The sequence below is a fragment of the Corvus cornix genome, chromosome 14, assembly GCF_000738735.6.
Source record: "Corvus cornix cornix isolate S_Up_H32 chromosome 14, ASM73873v5, whole genome shotgun sequence".
Lineage (NCBI taxonomy): Eukaryota > Metazoa > Chordata > Aves > Passeriformes > Corvidae > Corvus > Corvus cornix.
Window position 1 is genome coordinate 8,553,945 of NC_046344.1, and position 20,868 is coordinate 8,574,812.

Here is a 20,868-nt window from a genome sequence, read left to right on the forward strand (position 1 = left end):
AGGAGAGATAGAAGATGGAAATTATTAGCTGGATAATTTAAAGATGTAATTTTAACAAAGACGTGGCAGTGGGGGTGTTGTTCAGCTATCAAAGCCAGCACGGGGGGGAATGGGTGTGTCATTAAGGGCACGGTAGCCCCATGACTACTGGATTGAGCAGTGACAGCCCTTGGCCGTGGGATTTGCCCAGAGGCTGGCGTGGTAGTGCTGTATGGGGAAGCAGCACTTCCTGCTGGCAGAAAGTGTCACCTTGCAGGGGCGCTGTCCTGAGGGCTGAGCAGCACAGACATGGTAAAATAGGGACATTCATCTTGGTTCTACTGGGGGTGAGCCGGCACCTCAGACATCCTGGGTCAGAGATGGTGCATCCTGAAAGGTAAAACAAGAGCACACCAGCATCACTGCTGGATTTCACTGCCAGGACTTTGCCTTTGTGCCTTTCATGTCAGACCTTCCTGATGAATTCCAGGTGTTTTCTTCCCAAGAAAAAGCAGATTCCCAGTTCATCTGCTCCCATTTTTTGCTTTCCGGAATGAAAAAGCACAGGTGGGTGACAGTGTTACAGGTGCTTGGTGGGGATTTGCTGTGTGTGGGGCAGGGTGGGAGCGCAGGAAAAGCACTCTCAGAGTCCTCCTTGGCACAGTCTGTGCTTGTGAGGGTGAGGCTGGAAAACAGGATTGATTTTGGACTTCTCCATGTGCTTTGGCCTAATGAAATTGAAAATTCAGGAAACAGGGAAGTGGGATTATTGAGCTGGCATGTGTTAAGTGCTTTATTATTGAGATTCAAGTTAATGAGTAGACTTGCACTGAAATCAAATTCTGAACTTTTTAGTGGAATAGCTCCATAAACCCAGTAATATGATTATTTTTATATAATCTTGTGCTGGAAAGCTGTTGTTGAAGTCTGTCCTGATGCCCAATTCAACCTGGTGAGGTGTTGAAGAGGTTTCGTGGCATGGCCGTGCTGTGCTGCAGCCCTGTGCCGGTGTTTGCCTCAGGATGGCAGGCAGAGGAGTCTTCTTGGGTGTCAGTCTTTCATTTGGCCTCCCTGTTGTATAATCTTGGACTCTAGTTCAATTAAAAGTGAAATGTTTTGGTGATTCCCAGCCTTATTTTAATTCCCTTCTGTGCAGAATATGCTGTAAATTGATAAAGCTTGAAATCAGGCACGGCAAAGGCAGCACAGGTACTTGGCACTGCCATGTCCAGGGGGGCATCAGGTTAGGAATAACGGGATGGCTTTGGCCAAAATCTGCCTTCGGGGCTGCTTTGGCTAAGGATTTGGTGACTCTCCAAGCATTTACTTGCAGCCCGTCCCCAGGCTTACATGGACCCCGGTGCCCCGGCCTGCCGGCCGTCCGGGTGCCGAGTGAACCGCGGTGCCCCTGGGGACAGTCCCGGCTCCGTGGCGAGTGGTGGCACCTTGGCAGACCCGTCGCGGCTGTCTTGATGCACACGACAATGGAGCAACGCCGCTGGGGCCGTGCCGGGCTCCTCTGGGCAGCGGCGGCACGGGGAGGGTTTTGGAGGAGGAGGAGGAGGATGGTGATGAAGAGGAAGATGCTGTGCGGAGCTCGGGCAGTTCTGGCATGGTGCTGCCGGGCACGAGGGGACAACGCGTCGCTGCCGAGCCCGTGACTCGGTTTCCCTTCCCACGGAGCGAGGGCTTCGCTCGCAAATTCCAAGCTCTAATCCAGCACCGCTCCCGCGCCAGGCTGCTGCCAGAGCCCGCCCCGGCGGGTCCCTCCAGACCGGCTCTCCTCCTCTTCGTCCTCCATGGACATGCCCCTGCGAGCTCTGCCAACGCCCGTGCCTTTGAGAGGTAAATGAGAGTTGAGTAATTAGCGATGGTGCATTGAGGGGCGAAATTCCTCCGGTTTTATTCCCATCAGCTCCGCAATCGCTATCGTGGGTCCCGGGCTGGGGATGTAGATGGAGCAGCTCCGGCCGGGTGCCCTCTGCCCCATCACCCTCCGTGGGGCCGGGACAGGATGAGGCTTCGCCAGCGTTTGTCCATCCACTGCGTGTGTGTGTGTCTGTGTGTGCACACGCCGGGGCTGCTGTCACCCTTTTGTGAGCGAAATGGCTGTTTGGTAGCAGCGAGCGAGGGCTCCTTGCCAAGCTGCCTAATTAAGACTAAGCATATGCAGATTCGCCTTGTTTTCGGCTAATGACAGCTGCAAACAGTTATTTGTCGGGCTCGCTGGCGCTGAGTTGGTGACACGAGGCCAGCGACGACTGAGTGATCTGGCCGTGCACAGCGGCACCGCGGCAGAGGGTGTGAGAGGCACCAGCCTCCTGGGGGCTGCTGGGGCTCAGCCCGTGCCCTCGGTGCTCCCCAAGGGACCGCGCAGGTCAGCCCTGCCTCGCAGCCTTGGCATGGCCCCCAGCTCCTTGATTTGGGAGCTGCCAGAGAGGCGATGTTTTGTTTTGTGTTGTTTTGTTTTGCTTTGTTTTGCTTTGTTTTGTTTTGAGCGTTGCCAGCAGCACAGACATATCGTGATGTTTTCACAGGAAAACAGATAAAGATGTGTGCAAACGTGGGTGACATTTGTGGTTTCCCCAGCCAGCGGCCTTCAGCAATGCTCCACCAGCTGAGAGGCGAAGCAGAGACCGAGGCGGGAACTCCCTGCCCGCAGCCCTGCCCCGAGGGCAGCTGGCAGCTCTCCAGAATCCCGGGCTTCCTAAGGATGCTCTCAAAAAGAGCGTGTTTTCATTGGTTTATCATTATTGTGATTATGCTGATGGAAGGAGAGAGCCTTGCCCAGCGCGGGAGGCCTGAGCTAACAAAACTCTCTGCACCGCGGATGAAGACACTCCACGTTGTTTAGAGGATGCAGGGAAATGAGGACATGGGGGAAAGTCACCGTGCAGATATAATTAAGTCCTGTTTGACACACATCCTGCTGATGAGCTGTGCCTCAGGGCTGGGATGCTCTGGTGTGTCCCCTGTCCCCACAGCCCGGCAGGAATGGATGTGCTCGGGTCTGGAATCAGAGGATTTGGGGATCCCTCCCTGGCTGTTTGGCCAAGTCCTGTAATCTATTCCAACTGTTTCTGACCCAGGGCACGGGGCAGAGATGGGGACAAGGGCAGCTCTGCTGTGCCCCGTGGGCATGGGGTAGCCCAGAAGTCAGGAGCCAGGGCTGGGGACTGTGAGGACCAGGAACAAACTGCACTGGGAGGCTCAGCTGGGCTGACACCAGCAGCCCAAGCTGGGGAGGATGCAGAGACACTCCCATCCCATCCCATCCCATCCCATCCCATCCCATCCCACCACTGCCTGGTGGTCACTGGCCACATTCCCAGCACCAAGCCCTCCAGCCCTGAAATGAGCCTGTGCTCCTCCCACAAGGAGCTAAGTGCTCAGACACTTCTGAGAATATTTTGGAGCATTCCTGATTTTAATTGGGTTTATTTAATTATTATTTACTTTGACTGAATAAACTGTTGTGTTTAAATAACGCTGTTTTTGCCAAAACACTGTCAGGGAGAAGCTGCTTTCCCTTTAGGAGCCCTCAAATGTGGGCTGCCTTCCAAGCCCCTCACACGTCAGTGTGTGGAGCATCATCGCTCGGAGCATTCTCCTGCCCCAGCCAGGAGCACGCTCTGTGCCAAGGGGTGGCCCTCTGGCCACAGGGAGGGAAACAGGAGCTGTGGGGGTGTTTCTACATACACCTCCAGCATCATTTGTAGGGGCCTGGCAGGGCTGAAGGGCTCGGCTGTGACTGTCCTGCAGCCAGGCAGAGCCCAGTTCTTTGAGGAGTTCGTGAGGCAAAGTGAGAACGGATCCAAAGAGCACCTGAATCATGGGCAGGATGAACAGCTGAGCTTGGAAGACTGGGGAGAAGAGCTAAACTCCAGGGATGGAAGCAGTTTGTAAATACTGACAGCACCAACCAACTGTGGTGAAGCCTCATTCCAAATCCACCTGTGGGGTTGGTCCTTGTTCATTTATTTTCTTCTTTTTTCATTTTTTAAATCACAGCTAAATCCTATGGAGGCAGTTTGGGAGAGTTGGCACGTGGCACTGTGTTAGGTGATGGAACAGCCTTTCTTGGGAAGCAAGAGCCCCATGACAGGCTCAGGGCTGTGGCAGTGCCTCTCCTCCAGCCCAGCAGGGTTTGAGGGTCCCACCAGGACAGGGACACCCTTGGGACACGCTGCCCTTCCAGCACGTGGGGGTGGTCCCTGCACCAGCAGCAACTTTTCCGTCACTTGGTTTCCTTATATGGTGTTTCTTTAATAATTAGTGGCAGATTTTGTACTTATGTTTGCAATTATCTGGATGCCTCTGGGACATGTTCTGCTGGATAATTGAATTTCCTGGTCTGTGACTGCAGGGATGGCTAGGAACCATGGGCTCGAGCCCAGGAGTGCTGTGCTGCCTGTTGGTGTCATGTTAAGACAAATTGAGCTTTTTAATTGTAAAAAACTACTGGAAACAAAGCATTTTGCTTTGCTGTCCTCAGCACAAGCTTTGCTGGAGCCTGGACTAGAGAGGAAAATGCATGATTAACAGTAATTAACTGGATAAATGTGCCCAACTCCAGTGACTGTCACTGGCGAGATGTGGGGCAGTGGGAATGGGGGTCCTGGACAGGCAAACGGATGCTGCGTGCAGCCTTTGCTGCTGGGAGGGCAGGAGAGCGGCCCCGTGCCTGGCACCCTCTGCTGGTGCTGCCGGGACCTGGGTCTGTGCAGGGCATGTCCCCACCCCTCCAGAGAGATCTCAACATGTCACTTCTGCCTTTTCACGGGACGTTGGGATGTAAAGTGCCAAGCGAGGGAAAAGGAACCTCCACGTCAGAGCTGCTCTCAGTGGTAAGTGCAAAATTAGTTGGCTTCCAAACCTTTATAATTTAGGAAGATTCAGTGAAATCCATTCCATTAGCATTGCTAATTCTTGTAGGGCCCGGCAGGGAATCAGAGAATCACAAACTGGTTGGGGTTGGAAGAAACCTTACAGACCATCCCGTTCCACTCCCCTGCCAAGGGACACCTTCTACTAGAACAGGTTGCTCCAAGCCTCATCCCACCTGGCCTTGGACACCAGGGGCAAGGGGATCCATGTGTCTGAGCCTGGGGGCAGCCACTGGGGCTGGGTGCTCTCCACCCCCATGAGCCCCTTCAGCTGCCCTGCTGGCTGCAGAGCAAGGAGAGACCCACCACGCTCCAGCAAAGTGCACTTGTGCTGTGTTACCATGTAGGTAATGGAAGAACTGGCAAATAATGTCCAGGAAAATGTAACCAGAGATCTTGGGAGCAGAGAGGAGCAGGTAAGAGGTGCTTGAAGCCTGATTTTAAAGGTGGTCTTGGTCCCGCACAAAGGTGGCCAGGGTGGGTGTCTGGCACAAGAAATGGAACAATTTCAGTTTCAGGTCCAGGTCTGTCAGGAGTTACAGGGGCTGGGATCACTCCCATGGGCATCGCTGTGCTGGACCCTCGTGCCACTGCAGAGGGACCCCCGGTGTGGGATTAACAGGGAGCCCCCTGCTCCCTGCCCAGCCTCCCCTGTGCACCCCCTGCTCCGTGCTTTGCCCCACCCACAGAGCAGTTAACGGTTGTTGATCGCAGCGTGCTCGGTACTCCTTGAGGCTCTGGATGCTCTGTGAGGCTCTGGATGTGGTGCAGAACTCCCCAGTCTCCGAGGATCTCGTGGCATTTTGCCCAGATGGCACTGATCTGTGCCTCAAGGACACAACCCAGCACCAACAGCTCTGCGCAGCAGCACCAGAGTGACTGATGAAGCCAGAGCACTCCTTCTTCTCTGCTAAAAGGGAAGAAAAGCTCCTGGAAATGCTGGAAATTCTGCCACCCGCTCCCTGTCGCCTCCACAGATGAGCCGGCTCCCGGCCTGGCTTGGTTGGTGTGGGGGCAGTGCCGGCGGTGTGCCGGAGCCCCGCTCCCAGATAGGAGAGGCCGTGCTTGGGCAGGGCAGGTAGGTGAGATGTCCCCACCATTCCCACCATTCCCTGGTGCAGCTGTGCCCAGCTCTGCTGCCAGCCTCATCCTGGCATCACCCTGGCCCAGGTTCAGCCGGTGGTGCCGGGGCTGTCCAGCATGAGGCTGGGGTGTGGCGCAGGACATCGGCCGAGCCACCAGTGCAGGACAGCGGCTGGCACAGCTACAGGGGCTCAGCCAGGGCAGAGGTGTGGAATGTGCAGGAGCCCGACACTGGCTTTGGCTGTGTCCACCATGTCCTGGACATCCCAGCAGCATGAGGAGGGGACTGGAAGAGGAGGGGACTGAAACCAGCTCCCACTCCATCCACAGCCTGTGCATGGAGAGAGGTGTGGGAAGCACTCCAGGGACTCCACTCTGGGGGCTTCAGCTCCCCCTGAACCAACTCACCCTATGCTGACAGCGCCAGAGGTGTTAAATCCTGCCCTTTTTGGGCTACCAGCTCCAGGGAGCCACCCACACTGAGCTCAGTGGGGGCAGCATGAGGGACAGCGTGGTGGTGACTTGGGTATAATTTGGGATGTGCTTTCCTGCCCTTGTGCTGCAGTCATGGAGGGCAGGGTCTTCACGGTGTGCTGGGGGAAGAGAGGGAAGGGTGTATTCCCACGGTGGAGCCATGCCAGCAGCCCTGGCCACCAGACCTGCTCTGTCCTTCCCAGCTGGGACTTCTCTATGCACTAGCTGACTGGAGCCAGCAGAGAGGACTTGGGGACAGGAGCAGCCCAATCCTGTGTGGGAATGGGCTGCTCTCTATGCCCATGTGCTTTGGCAGGTGTGTTTCCATGTTTGGAGGAACAGAGCTGACCCGGGGTACGGGGCAGCAGCTGTGACCCCCAATCCCTAGAGCTGGGCACTCAGCCAGGCTGGCACCATGGAGCTGGCCCATGGGCACCCAGAGCTGCAGGTTGTCTGATCCCAGTGGTTTTCCACCCTTTTGTCTCCCCAGAGCAGGATGTTGCTGGCATTGATCCCTCCTCCCCACTGGCTGTGCCGGTGCCTCTTGCACCGGAGTCCTCGTGATGCTGCGGGAGCCGCGAGCACATTCTGGCGGCAACAGCTCCCAGATTAACCCAGGGCCCCCAGCACACCCCAGGATGGGGGTGAGGCACCAGCACTGACACCTCACGCACAGCGAGGCTCTGGCACGGCCACCACTGCTCTAACAAACCCTGTGCCAGTGCTGCTGGTGCCAGGAGTGCCCGGCACCCTCTGCAGGACCCCCGCTCCCCTCTATGCATGAGCTGATGGAACACGACATGAAAACTGGGTTTGTCTCTCTCTCTCTTCCCCTTTTCCCTGGCATGTGACCAGTGGGGTGTTCCCTCGCTGCAGTTCTCGAGAGCCTGTAGCTGCAGCCAGCCCTCTCCCGCGGCTGCATGTGCCGGGAATGCCAATGAAGCCCCGGCTCACCACACACACACTGCAGCGCGCATCCATCCGGAATGCAGAACAGCTGATGGGTGGAGGAATCGAGGGAGTTATGCTGGAGCTGTTGTCCAATTAGTTAAACTAATTGTGAGCAAGGAGGGCTGGCAGGTACCCACAGCCTCCCCACCGACACACTCCAGGGCCGGACCTTGACCCTCTCCACAGAGCCAGGGTTTCCGATTCTGCTGCACTGCTGGATTTCCAGAGGGAAAATTTTTCTATTTATTTCCCTGATCTGTGCATCAGCATGCAGGCAGAACTGGGGTGGAATTCCAGCCTATTGATGGCCAGCGGGGCCGTGGCTGGTTTGTAACCCTGTCCTTGTACCGAATCTCACATCCCTGTGCCCTGCCACCTGCATTTGGGATGTCGTGACAATCCCATTGTTGCCAATAGGGCGAGCAGCCCCTCTGGTCCCACTGAAGGAAGGTCGGTCAGGTGCGGAGGGGGAAGATATTTGTTTGTGGAATTGCAGAAATGTATGTGCCCTGCTATTTTCTGCTTGAAATTAAGAAAATTTCAAAGAATGCAAAATTCTGCTCTTGATACGGCAGGAACAAGCCTTTGGAAGTATCCTGTGCTATTTCTGGCTGGGAAAAAAATACATACATAGACATTTTAAAATATAAGTGTGTACATGTAGATATATTAGGGTTCTAGGGCGGCAGGGTGGGGCCCAGCCTGGTGCCTTCTCCAGCCGTTGGGATGGGTGGGTGCTCATTGAGCCCCACGTCCCTCCCGCGCTGCTGTGACAGATTCCAGCTTGACTGAGGCACAAACACCAACCCACAACAGAAGCGTGGATTTGGTTATTAACAAAGGACGGATTCAGCCAGTGCTGGCACCGCTCCAAGCGCAGGAGCTGCTGAGGAGCGTGGAGGGTGTATTAAATATTCATCAAAATCTTGGCACTTCATTCCCATCTCTTGCTCTCCCGCCCCCTCTCCTCGAAATTGTTTGGTCCTAAAGGTTAGAAGCCCGCTTCGAAAATTAATTATTTCATTAACCCCTTTATAAATTAGGTTTTTTCAACTAAGTTTTTTAGGGTCAACGCAAAATGGGTCGTGGTGGCACTTCCTCAGCTTTGCTCATTACGTGAGCCCTGACCCCAGCACGGGATGGTGCGACCGATGCTCGCGGCAGCATGTGACCCTAAATGCTACGTGAGCTCAAAAAAAAAAAAAATTAAAAAAAAAATTTAAACAAAAAAATATCAGCAGGTTTGCCTCTGCCTTCACCTGCCCGGCGTGGCGGAGCCGTACCTGCTCCCTGCCGCCGCGGCGCTGCCAAGCCCTGCCCTCCGCGCCGGCACCACGGCTCCCCATTCGGTGAGTGAACAGACACTTCCAGCAATTAATTGGCGCTGCCGCGTGGTTCATTATCATGCGGGGCACGCGTGGGCTCCGCCGCCTGCGGCCTCGCGCTGCCCGGGGGCTCGGGCAGGGGTCAGGCGTGAGGGCGGGGCGGGTTCTCCGGCGCGTGTCCGAGGCTCCGGCCTCCCGATGTCCTGGTGCTCCACAAAGGGCTCCTCGGGGCGGGGGTCAGGGCGTTCCGCGGCCGACGGCTTTGCTGCCTCCGTGCCAGGGTTTAAACTGTGGCGTGTCCTGCGTGGGTGGGTTTGGGGGGCTGGTTCCTCTTCCTCTGCATCCAAGGGCGCTTGGTGCCCGGTGCTCAGCGGTGATGCTGGGTTGCCAGTCCCGAAGCGGCAGCTCTCAGACAATGCAGGTTTTATTTTAGTGCTCACCCGACGCCTTGCCGCTCCCCAGTGATGTCCCCAGTGATCTCCTGCTGATGTCCCCGCTGGGATAGGGCCACCCGCTCTCCCCCGATCGCTGCTGTGCGGGAACTGGGGCTGAATCCGTAATGCCGGGAAGCGGCCGGAGGGAGCCGGCTGCGGGCACTGCCGGCCGCCCATCATTAGGATGCAGGTCCATCGCCATCTCCCTGGAGACCATGGGAACAGAGGCCGGGTGAATCGTGTCTGGGGCGGCTGGCAGCCGTTCTGGGAGAGGGCAGCTGCGTGCCGGGGGGGCAATGAATTACTGCCCTGTGGCGGCTCGGCCTTTGTTCCCCCACTGTCAGCGCAGGAACGGGGAGCAGGGGAGAGAGCCCAGGGGAGCCGGGGCACGGCGGCAGTGGCCGGCCCCGCGCATCTCTCGCACCCTCCTCAGGCTTAACCGCCAGTAGCAGCTTCATATTTTCTGTCCTTGAACTAATTATTCACGAAAGCTCTTTGGGGCTGACACCGATAGGAGCTGCCGTTCCGGTGCGGCGCTGTCGCGGCTGTGATCCCATATTTAACACTCGGGGCATTCCTGGGCACTGCGAGCCCTTTGTGCCACTGAAGGGAGCCATATGTTGCAGAGGCATCTCTGAGGATCTTGCTGGAACAGCAGAGAAAGGGATTTCTGAGCGCTGCTGAATGCAGCTGCCAATCACCCGGCGTCCCGGCCGGGCGCCTTGTGCGCGCCTGGAATGTGCGGCGGCTGCTTCGGCAAACACGGGCTCATGTTTGGAGTCGGGATTTGCCATCTGGAGGAATGAGTTTCACCGGCTTTTAATTGGCACCAGCGTCCGCCCTGCCCTGCTCTCATGTTTGCTGCCGCTCCCGAGTCCGGCTCCGGTTTAATTCCCTCGGACGGACCGCGGCGGCGCTGCTGGAGGATGATTTTTCCCTGCTGCTCACACAGATTGTCTCTGCCTGGCAGGCGGCTGTCCCTGAGCACACCAACCAGTCACCGGCCCCCGCTCGCTCCTCCGCTCTCCCGCAGCACTTTGCTCACATTCTGGATTTTTGTTGTGTTTAATTGGCTCTGTAATAGCTTCATGGCAGGAATTCTGCTCCCATCAAAACCTGCTCCTGTGAATGTTCCCCTGTGGTAGAAGTGAGGTAAGTATGAGGGAGAGGATGTGGTGGAAGCCTCAGTACCAGCTTGGCACCCCCACATGCTGTGCTGCCCCTGTGTCCTGCGTCCAGCCCATAGGGTCTCACCTGTAGCTGCGGGCACAGCTCCTGGCAGGTGCCAGGACGTTGGCATCATGTCTCAGGGGTCAGGGTCACTCCTGGGTGCAAACCTCCAGCTGTGCACCAGCTGTGCTGGCTGGTAAGTGGGACAGCCAAATCCCACTGCAGCAGCTCCTCAAGTCACAAAGCCAGAGCCACCCCATGCAGGGAGACTTCCCCCGCCTCTCCCCCTCCTCACTCCCGTTACTTCCCTCCCAGCCCTGGGGCCGACAGCACTGGGCCCAGCCCTGCCACTCTGTGCTCTGCTCCCATTGCTCCCCGCGGATCACGAGCTTCAGGGCTGCCCCCAGGCGCTTCTCTTCCAGGCCCTATTGCTGCTTCCAGTGCAGTTCACGTGCTTGATCTCTCCTAAGGAACTGGGAGCCGCAGAGCTAGGAAGACACCTGATGCAAAGAGAGGGGGCAGCCACCAGCAGCGAGCTGGGTGCCACCACCAGGGACCTTCCACCAGGACCTTCCTCCGGGACTAGGAACCAGACCTTTCCTCAAAATCTTCCCACGGGACCTTCCTGACTGTCACACTGCAGTTCTCCCAAGTGCTCCATCCACACGGACCTTGTGCTGTGTGGCTCCCACAGCCGTTTTTGCTTCTGTTTGCTCCAGAGCTGTATGTGCTGCCAACACTAAACCTTCACACGAGAGCTGAACTCTGCAGCATACTAGGACTCTGCTGACAGACCTGTCCAGGACCCCAAGTTTCCCAGCCCTTGCAAAACCCAGAGCCAAGGAACATGGACAAGGCACGGGACATGGACAGCTCAGACACTTAAGAACAAGTTCATCAGAGGCTGTGAACAAATGGTCGGTAATTAAGACCCCCAGCAAACACTGAGTTTGCTGCATGCAGCCCGGGGAGTCCGGAGGGGACGGGGTTGGGGTGAGCGGGCTGTCCCTGCTGTGTGCATTACACTGTGCATTACACATGCAGGATGCCTTTGGTCTGCTGACAGCAGGAGAAGGAGCCCACAGGATGCAGCCTCACCCTGACTCCTGCCTCAGGAAGCTGGACCACGATGGACTTCCAGGTTTGGCACAGGCCATTCTGCTAAGGCTGAGTGTCCTCACAGGGATCCACACCAGGTGCTTCCTGACCTGTCCACAGTGGACATGGAGAGCAGCTTCTTCCTTGCCGCTTTGAAGCAGTCTTTGTCTGTCATAGAGGGGACAGCAGCTGGTTCTGGGGATGGTTCATGCAGTCTTTGACCTGGTGTGGGACAGGGATGGATGGACCCCCAGCCAGAGGGGCTGTGGCAAGAGGAGTGGGGTGAGCTGCCGGGGTCTGCCCTGCACTCCTTGGACTGTGGTTTTATTCCTCTTCCTGCTTCTCTCACCCAAATGTGCAGGGTTGGGGCACCCGCTCCCCTCTCTGGGCTCCTCACCAGTCAGGGGACAGCTGAGTCCAGACACTCCTCTCCAGGCATCCCCAGCCACTCCACCGGGTCTCCAGGATCCCCATCAAACCATCAGCACACAAAGCAGAGCTCTCCCTTTTGATTTAATAAGTATCTGGAAATGTCATAAAAGACGTGATAATAAAATATCAGATGCAGGAAAATGAGTAGCCAAAGGCATTGAAAAAAGGCACGAGAGTAAACGCAGTAGATTAAGACACTAATTCCCATTCCTTGTATGTTCTCCATCTTTCCTGTGTCTTGACAGACCGAAATAAATGCCCCCACTTCCCGGGAAGCACTATCTCCCTCTCCCTGCTGGATTGTCACCACGGGGTGCCCACAGCCGTAACAGCCCATTTATCCTCCAGATTCGATGCTTTATCACTTTCAAAGGAGAGGCTGGGCTGGCTCATCCCTGCTCCCACTGCCAGCACTTGCACTTAAAGGGCAAGTCGAGATTCCGATGGTAATGGCTAAATTTGATTTTTGTTGCTCTAAGGTATCTCTGCAAATTAAAGACTCAGTTTGTGCATTGTTTAGACCATGCAACAAAGCGACAGGAGCAAAAACAGAACCAGAAGGGAAAATAGTCTCAGGGATTTTGGAGAAGCCAGCAGGTCCTGCTGTAACTCTGTCACGGTGAGAGCTAGGTGGGGGATTTTCTTCCAAATGCAGCTTTGGAACAAATCAACAGCCAGTAAATTCCCAAGCCCTTCACAGTGCCGTGAAGGCAGGAGCAGGATCAGCAGCAAGGTGATGGATGTGTTAATGTTTTAACAGGCCAACCACCTCATAAATAATTTGCTGGGTTCTGGAGTAACTGACCTGGTCACAATGGCAATAAAGGGCCATCCCCTGGGCTCTGCTCCAGGGGTTCAGAATCCTCCCATGGAAAGGCTTAAGTGGCTTTTAACAATATCTATTTTATATTGTCAGAGCCCAGTGCCCTGCTATTGCTGCCATCTGTGCAAACACCATCGCTTCGGCTCCAGGGATATTCCAGTTAAAAACCCCAGGAATGATCACTGAGTGTGACTGTCACAGCTGAGCTCTGTTTGCTCTGTGGGGAGCAGGGCCTGTGTGTGGAACATCCCTCTGGGAGCTCGGCTGGCTGAGGAGGGATGGAACCTCAGCAGTGCCCAGTCCAGGGGAGCATTGGAGGGTGACCAGCCTGGGGGACTTCACAGGAACCCACCAGGGATGGGTCCGCAGCCACCACCAGCTCTTCTGGGCAGCAGGAGCAGATGGAGCCCAGCTTGCAGTCAGGAGACTGGGCTTTCCCAGTGGATTCATCTGTGTACTGGGTATGCTGCTTCTGTACTGGGCAGTCCTCTCGTGTACTGAGTGTTCTGCTTAGATACTGGGTGTTCCTGGGACATACTGGGTATTCCTGTCATTTACCAGGTATTCCTCTTCTATATTGGGTATTCCTCTCCTATCCCAGATATCCTCATCCTACGCTGTGTCCCACTCTCCAGTGCTGGCACTGGGAGCAGCGTTGCTCGATGCAGGGCAGGGCTGCTGCTGTTTTCTTTGGGTTCCTCAGCCTTGCCATTGTGTGTCAGGCCAGTCACGGCATCTGCAGCTCTACCCACAGCCACAGTGTGATGCTTTTAGATTTCTCAGTGCTGTTTGTTGGTCAGTTCCCAAATTTTTCCCGGGTTACAGCAGGCCAGTGTGTTCTGAACACGTGGAGCTGGGGAATTTGTCCCACCCACTGCTTTGCTGTGGGATGGGGCCACACAGTTCTGTTTCTGTAGCTGCAAATAAGGGAGATTCCAAACACTGGAGTCATTTGTCAAGCAAAATAGATGGCAAATGTCTCCAGCATGGCACCTCCAGCACAAGGATGGTACTAAATGGGAGACAATGGCGAAATGGTTTTGGAGGACAGATCAGTGTGGGCAACCCCATTCCCTGCTCAGCAGCACAGGGACAGCCTGGAGTGCCCATCCTTGTCCCTGACTCCCAGCTGTTCCTGCTCTCCCATGGGAAGATGCACCTGAGGAGGAGGAGGAGGGTGGCAGCGCCCACCTTGGCAAAGGCACTGGTGCCCAAAAGGGGACCAGGTGGAGACGGGTGTTGACGGTGGCTGTGTGTGGTCAGTTTGCTCTGTGTGGGATGTGATCTGCGCCCACTCTTGTGCTGGTGGTGGTGGCAGAGCAGCTCCTCCCTGGCAGCAGGAACAGGGGCAGAAATCCCACCTGGGCAGTGACTGGCACCACGTCTTGCCCTCTGCCTCTCTGTGGGCGCTGGTGAGCCTGACCCATCGCTGCTGGGGCTCCCTGTGGCTCCCTGCCATGGCATCCCCTCACCGAAGCACTTTCCTTTGGAGCAACCCTTCTCCCTGCCGGCCCCCTCCACACACAGCTTTGTCCCAGCCACCAGAGGCAAGTGTGGCTGCAATGAAAAGTAGATTTTATATCCTTGCCCCTATTTTTGCAAATGAGTGTAACTGTCAACTGCAGAATAAATGACACCTAATTACTGTTGGGGGGAGTTCAGGCAGGAGGGCTTGGCTGGGAGGGGATCACAGGGAAGCTCCAGCACTGATGGAAAATGAACAAGATGCCGGCTGTAAGGAACCATAATTACAGAGGACTGACACACTGTGAGCTGTTTATGGTAATGAAGTGGTGCATCAAATCAAATTAACCTTAGTTATTTAACACAGAATGCACCGAGGACTTGGCTCAGTAGATGCTAAATCCAAATCCGGAGCCGTGCCCAAGCCAGGGAAGCGGCTCCAGCGCTGCACGGGCGTCGTTTTGATTTAGGATTCGTTCAGTGAGCGGCCGCAGCGCCGGGACGGCGATGGCGAGGGCGAGCGCGGGCGGAGCGGAGGCACAGCCGCCGCCGGCAGCCCCAGGAGCCGGGGGCCCCCGCCGCCGCCGAGCCCCCCACCATGCGCCCCGTGCCCTGCGCTGCGCCCGCGGCCCCGCGCCCGCCTCCCGCTGGAGCGGAGCCCAGGCCAGGTCAGTATCCGGCCCTGGGACGAGGGGGAGAGGCCGGGGGGCTCTCTCCGTCCGGCGGGGTCTGGCTGCGGGCACCGGGATGCTCCCGTGGCCTGTGTGCCGGGCACGCCGCCGGCCGCTCCCCAGCCCCGGGCAGAGGATGCGAGTGCGCTGCGCTCCCGTAGAGGTTTCATTTCTCCTCTCTCCTCCCCACGAAGGCTGTGGCGCGCGCAGGAGGAGCGTTCCCGTCGGGATCCCTTCACGCTGACGGGTGAGTAACCTTTCAAATTAACCCAAACGCTCTGTTAAAGATTAATGAGCTTTCGGAACAAGGGTCCCTCTGTGCGCCGGGCTGTTGCAGCGCTGCACATTCCTCTGCGCTGGAGGAAGGGATTGCCGCTGCAGCCGGGGATGCCGGCGCAGCTCAGCTGGGGCCGGCGAGTCCTGAGGCGTCGTGGCGAGGGCAGAAGGGCGAAGGCATTTCCTGACAGCGGTTCTGTAAATAATGTTAAAATGTTTGTGTCAGCGGTGCTGCTTTGGATAAAGGGAGGAGGCAGGAGGGATGTGGCAGGCTCAGGTCAGGATGTCGGTGCTCTGGGGTCGCTCAGGCGCAGGCAGAGCGGGGCTGGCTTTGCGAGGCAGGAATGGGTGGTGCTGGCGGTGAGAGGAGCGGGTGCGCCCGGCACGGAGCGCCGCGGGGAGCTGCCAGCTGCCGGCACAGCCCAACAGGTGGGTTTGAATTGCTTTGGATTAGGAAATGTTTGTTCAGTGCCCTGCGTGCCGGCGGGGGCCTCTGGGGAGCCGAGTCACTCCTCAGGGAGAGGATTCCTCTGCAGGACTTCCCACTTGTTGGAAAAACACCAATTGCTGCTCCAGCCAAAGGCTTTCCTCTGTGTATTTCAGGGAGTTAGATGATTTCAGAGTATCTGCAGTCAGGTCCATCCTGAATTAAATTTTTTCCAGGAACCTGGTGGTTCCCGTCCCAGTGTGCCAGATGTTACCCAACAGCATTTAGAGTGGTGGACTGTCCTGTCACTCCTCCGAGCCTCTCATCCTCAGCCCTGCACTGGCAGCTCCCCCGAGTGTAGATGAGCGCCCCAGGTGTCATCCCAGCAATTCCTCCCTTAACACTGGCTCTGAGTCCTGCTCCATGGTGGGGGCAGTGGATTCAGTGGTTATGAGTTCATTTTTCTTCTTTCCATCAATATGAAAATGCTGTGTGAGTCTGGAGAGTTAATCACTATTGTAAGGGAATAAAGAGCAGAGATTTCCCCTAATCCCCTTTAAATGGCCTCCAAATGAGGACTCGACAAAGATGACTAATGACAGACATGATTGAACTAATTTAGTAGGCAAAGCTTCCATGGAAGCCCCAAAGCCCAGGTACAGCCTTGGGGCCCAGCAGGAGCTCCTCAAACTCACTCACAGCCTCTTTGCCCTCACAGCTGAGTAAAACAAACTTATTAGTTTTGTTTTGTTTTGACCAGACAATTTCCTTTCTCTATTGAAAATATTTTTGTCTCTTTCAGCAAACCTTTTCCTTGCTGCTGCAAAACACAATCTCCCTAGTGGGATACTAAATCCAGATTCAGTTAATAGCCAGCTGCACCCTCATCCCTCACCTGATCCTGCCCCTCAAAGGGTTCCCTCTGAACACACATTAGTCTCTCACCAGCCGATAACAGTAATGAAATAGAAAGTCAAGGGACTTTCTCTGGGGATCTCTGGAATGTGTCTGGGGACCTCTCTGAAGAAGGTCCCCTTCCAGGCCCATAACATACCAAAACCTATGCAGAGAAAAGGGCAGAACTGGGGGTCCCCTCCCCACAACATTGGGAGTGATTAATGGGGCAGCAGTGCTGTCCATCTTGCTTTTGTTTAATTATCTTTTTTGTATCATTCATGTCTCCTGAGACCCGACCGGGCAGGAATGGTTTGATGGATTATATATGAAATCCAGGTCAACACGTCCAAGTGTTACTGCCTCATAATTTGCTGCACCACAGAGGCCAATAGAGATGCCTTGTGTTATTAATTATTCCAATATATTTTCCTGAGCAATATGATTAATTAGGCTGTGTACAGCATGGCTGCGGGCCTGTGCTGTGGCTGCTTGTTCTTGGGTGGAGGTAGCTGGAATGGGGAGCAGGCAGCAAAATCTGCAATCGGTCTCAGTCCTTCTCTTCCAGAGCATTCAGGGGGAGATACAATTCCTGACGTTGCATTTTGCATGCCAGGGAGCCACAGGGCTGCAGGGAGCTGCCTCTGGCTGGGCAGCTGGCCTGGGGGAACAGGCAATGCCAGGGGGACCACAAGATGCCACCCAGCACCACATGGCCTCGTGTTTAGCACTGCAGGGGTGGATTACACTTAAATCGCAGAGACTCATCTGTTCTCACTGAACTGCTGAAAAGTGGATCCATGACGTTGTTCCTGCAACTCATTTCATTTTCTTTAACAAGCTCACAGTGCAGAGTCTGTGCTGTGCTGAGTGGGGTCCCACACCCAGGGTACAGCACCTGCAGGGGCACAGGAGGGCTGGACCCCATCCCAGGTGATATCCTGATGACTGCCACCAGTCTGCAGGGTGGAGACAGAACACAGGGTTTGAAGCGTAGCCACAGCGTGAAAATATTCATAGAAAACCATATTTTTGACAGAAGCCTCCTCAACTTGCCAGGCACATTTGCTGTGTCATGGCTTCACCCTCCCTGGCAGCCCTGACCTGTGTCCCTCACTGTGCCACAACGAGCAGCAGGGCCTGGGAAGTGTGTGGGCCCCAGCTCAGCATCCCCAAAGCCTGGCAGATGTGGTGCTGTGCCAGAGCTGGGTCTCCCATGGAGAGATGGTCCTGTGCCTTGTCCCTGCCCCAGCCCTCAGAGAGCTGCTCCCACCCTGCAGTGGAGCTGAACTCTCTCTGTCTTTTGTCTCCATAAAGGTCAGAGAAGAGCCGTCACCCTTTAAGTGCCAAGACAAGGTCTCCCACCCTCCGGTGCCAGAAGACTGGGAACAGTAAGGCAGCTGCTCACTCTTTGGAATGGTTGCTACATGGTTGCATGTACTCTGGGTTTACTCTGACCATTTTTCCCCTCCTTGTCACAAATGTGATTTTGATGATTTGTGTCTTCCACGCCGCTTAGGCCTGGCAGTCACACAAAGCACTGTGCTGGTGGTGGGAACTGCCCTGTCCTCCCACTGATCCTCACAGACCCTGAGTCTGAGCAATTTTCCCACCACCAAGTTATCCCTGCAGCAGGAAGGGCAGAACATGGGGTGAGGGGCAGTCCTGGCTTCCCTGGGCATCAGAGCCCCGCTGAGTGCATCCAGCAGTCCTTTGGGCTGTTAGAAGCTCCAGTCACAGTCAAAAAATCTATAAGAAAATGAGCTATTACTGCAGAGACTCGGAGCTGTCCGGGATTTATGTGCTCTGGGCAGCAGGAGCTCCCTGTGCCGTACCTGGGGAAGCACCGCCGCGCACACACCGTGACCGCTTCCAATTTCACACCACTCTGAACTCACTCTCACTGAGGTTGGAGAGATGAAAAATGTCTTCATTAAGGAAAGTCCCAGGCCACTGACTGGGAGCTAAATGTTGCTTTAACGTGTGCAGGGAGGGCAGGGAGGGAAGCAGCCACAGTTGTCCCTAGGTTTTCCTAGGAGTGTGTCAAGGCACAGCACATCCCAAAAAGGGATTGCCCCGTGGTTTTCCTGCTGCTGCGACCATCTGGAGAAGGTTTGTGGCACTCACTGTGGGCCAGTGAGGTGGTGTGTTGACCTCGCCATTGCCCCACATTTCCCTGGGTGTGGGGGGAGGTGACCGTGCTCCACAGCCCACATGCTGGGCCCAAAGCAGAGCTGTAAAACACTGGGATTTAGGGAAGGACACAGGGCTTGCATGTCCCCGCAGCCAGGGCTCAGGTGTGTACTCCATCACCCATGTGATGTTGCAGGTGTTCCTCCTCCCTTCCGTCACGGCTCTGTTCCTCGTCCATGAATCTGTGTCAGTCCCAGTACAACACTTCCTCCTGTTCCCCTGTCCCAGTACTGGTCTGCTGCTCTTCAGCAAAGTCCCCCGGGCCAAGATCATCCTTTGCTGCAGAGACAGCAGAGAACCTCCCAGATCGCTTGTTTTTCTCATAATCCTTTGGGCACAAGCCTTGGTGGTGGCCATGGGCTCACCCCACCCTCCTGACTCTGTGATTCCTGGTGGAACCTCACAACGAGTGGCGTCTGTACACGGACACTGTGTGCACACACGTGTGTGTTACCGATGTCCTCAGCTGAACCCGCCGTTACCTGCGCTCCCAGCACGGGAGTGCCAGTGCTGCTCTCCCACCCCGAGCGGCTCCAGCGGGTGCGGTGCTCTGCAGGGTCTCTGGGCTTCCCGCTGCTCCTGTTTCCCCAGCAGACCTGTGTGGGTGTTCCCCCCCTAATGATCTTTCATTCTTGCATTTGTATCTTTACTCCAGGAATCAGGCACTAAACCTGGAGCTAAGTCAAGCCCAGACCCTCCTCCCGACTCATCCAGCCCCACAGTTTGCCCAGGGCTCTGTTATTATCCCGCATCCCTGTAATTAGCTGCTTAGGCTGTGATTGCCCCATTGTCCGCTGGATGGGTTTAATCATTCTTTTCTCCTACACTGGCAATTTTGTTCCAATTAATTATTTCAGTTTGAACAGCAATAGCTGGTTGAGTTTAGAGAGAAATTAAAAGGGTAGGGAAGGATAATGAGGAACGAGCTAACTAGGGAGAGGTTGCAGACAGGGCTGCACGGGTCCCTGCTTCTCTTCCAGCCTCTTGCTTGCTCCCCAGAGAACTTTACAGGGCTGGGAAATGCTTTCCCTGAAAACAAGGATCCAGAGAGGCACAGAAGCACTGCCTGGCTCTATCCCTGCCTGGGAGCTCTGTACTGGGTGTGATGGAAACAGGAGGGCACGCTCACAGCCCAGCCCTGAGGGAGAGTGTTGCTCATTGCAGCGAGTAGATCTTGATTAGATGTTAGGAAGAACCTAGCCCTGTGTCAGGCCCACCCTGGCTCCCTGTGCCCCTGTCATCAGCCATGCACACGCTCACAGCAGTCTGCAGAGCAACATCTGGCCATGCTCTTTCTCTCCCCAAAAACAGCTGGATGCTTGGCTGGCTAACAGACACCAGCTGCCAGCTGAGGGACAGATGCAGCAGCACATCCCAAGCTCCTGGTGTGCAGTGCCATGGAAAATGGGACCAGGAGGGAGGAATGGTGTGTCCAGGGAGGCTCAGGGGCTCCCCAGTCCCTGAGTGACTCTGGCTCCCCCAGCCGTGTGTCCCAAACCAACCTGAGGCAGGGGGTCAGGGAGCCAGAGCTGGAGGGACCTATGGCAGCTGCAGCACTCAGAGCTGGAGCCTCGCATGGGAGGGAGCTCAGAGATTTCTCACCCTGCCAGGCTGACACAAACACTGCCATAAAACCCGTTACATCACAGCCAAGAGCAAACTGACATCACCACGTGTCCCTCATTAACACGACGGAACCACCCCTCAGTGTAGGTGACGTTTTCAAGGTGATTTTGGATGAGATTGATCTGTATTTTTAAAAATTTAAAAATAAATAAATTTAAGGTTAGCCAAGGTTTTGAAGGGAGTGAAAAAAAAACATTAGTGCCTTTCAAGATTTACAAAAATGCTGCCTGTGAAATTCATGTATAATTCAATGAATTCCCGAGTAGTTTGAATATTTAAATTATGTATGATCAAAGCAATAAAAAATCTGCATTTCCTCACTCTGAGCCCCCCAGACACAAGTCTCCCCAGTGTCCCCTCCCCAAAAGGCAGCTCCTGCCTCTGCACTCCCAGAGCTATTGAGCCTCATTGCTCTGAAGAAATTGAGTTCGACTGGAAAATTACGGCTGCCAAGTGCGGCTGCTGCTCCCTGATCCAGGCGGCTGCATCGCTCAGCCAGCGCGTTGCCAGGGCGATGGGCACTGCTGCCACCAGGCCTGGGGAGGGATGATGGGCATGGCGAGGGGGAAGGACCCCCACACTGCTTGAGCCCCCAGCAGCACCCAGGGAAGCAAAGCTCTGCAGGGGAGGATGGAGGAGCCGAGCACTGACACAGGATGGAG

The 20,868-nt window shown here is 55.6% G+C and overlaps 1 protein-coding gene across 1 annotated transcript in view; it reads left to right on the plus strand.

Annotated features, from left to right (window-relative positions):
- The first annotated feature begins 17,724 nt into the window (after nt 1-17,724).
- The window catches only part of TNRC6A (trinucleotide repeat containing adaptor 6A), a 58,999-nt gene continuing 55,855 nt past the window's right edge, over nt 17,725-20,868 (plus strand). Inside the window, exon 1 of the mRNA XM_019281622.3 lies at nt 17,725-17,778. The gene's annotated coding sequence lies outside the window, so the exon portion shown is untranslated. The remainder of the gene's footprint in view (nt 17,779-20,868) is intronic.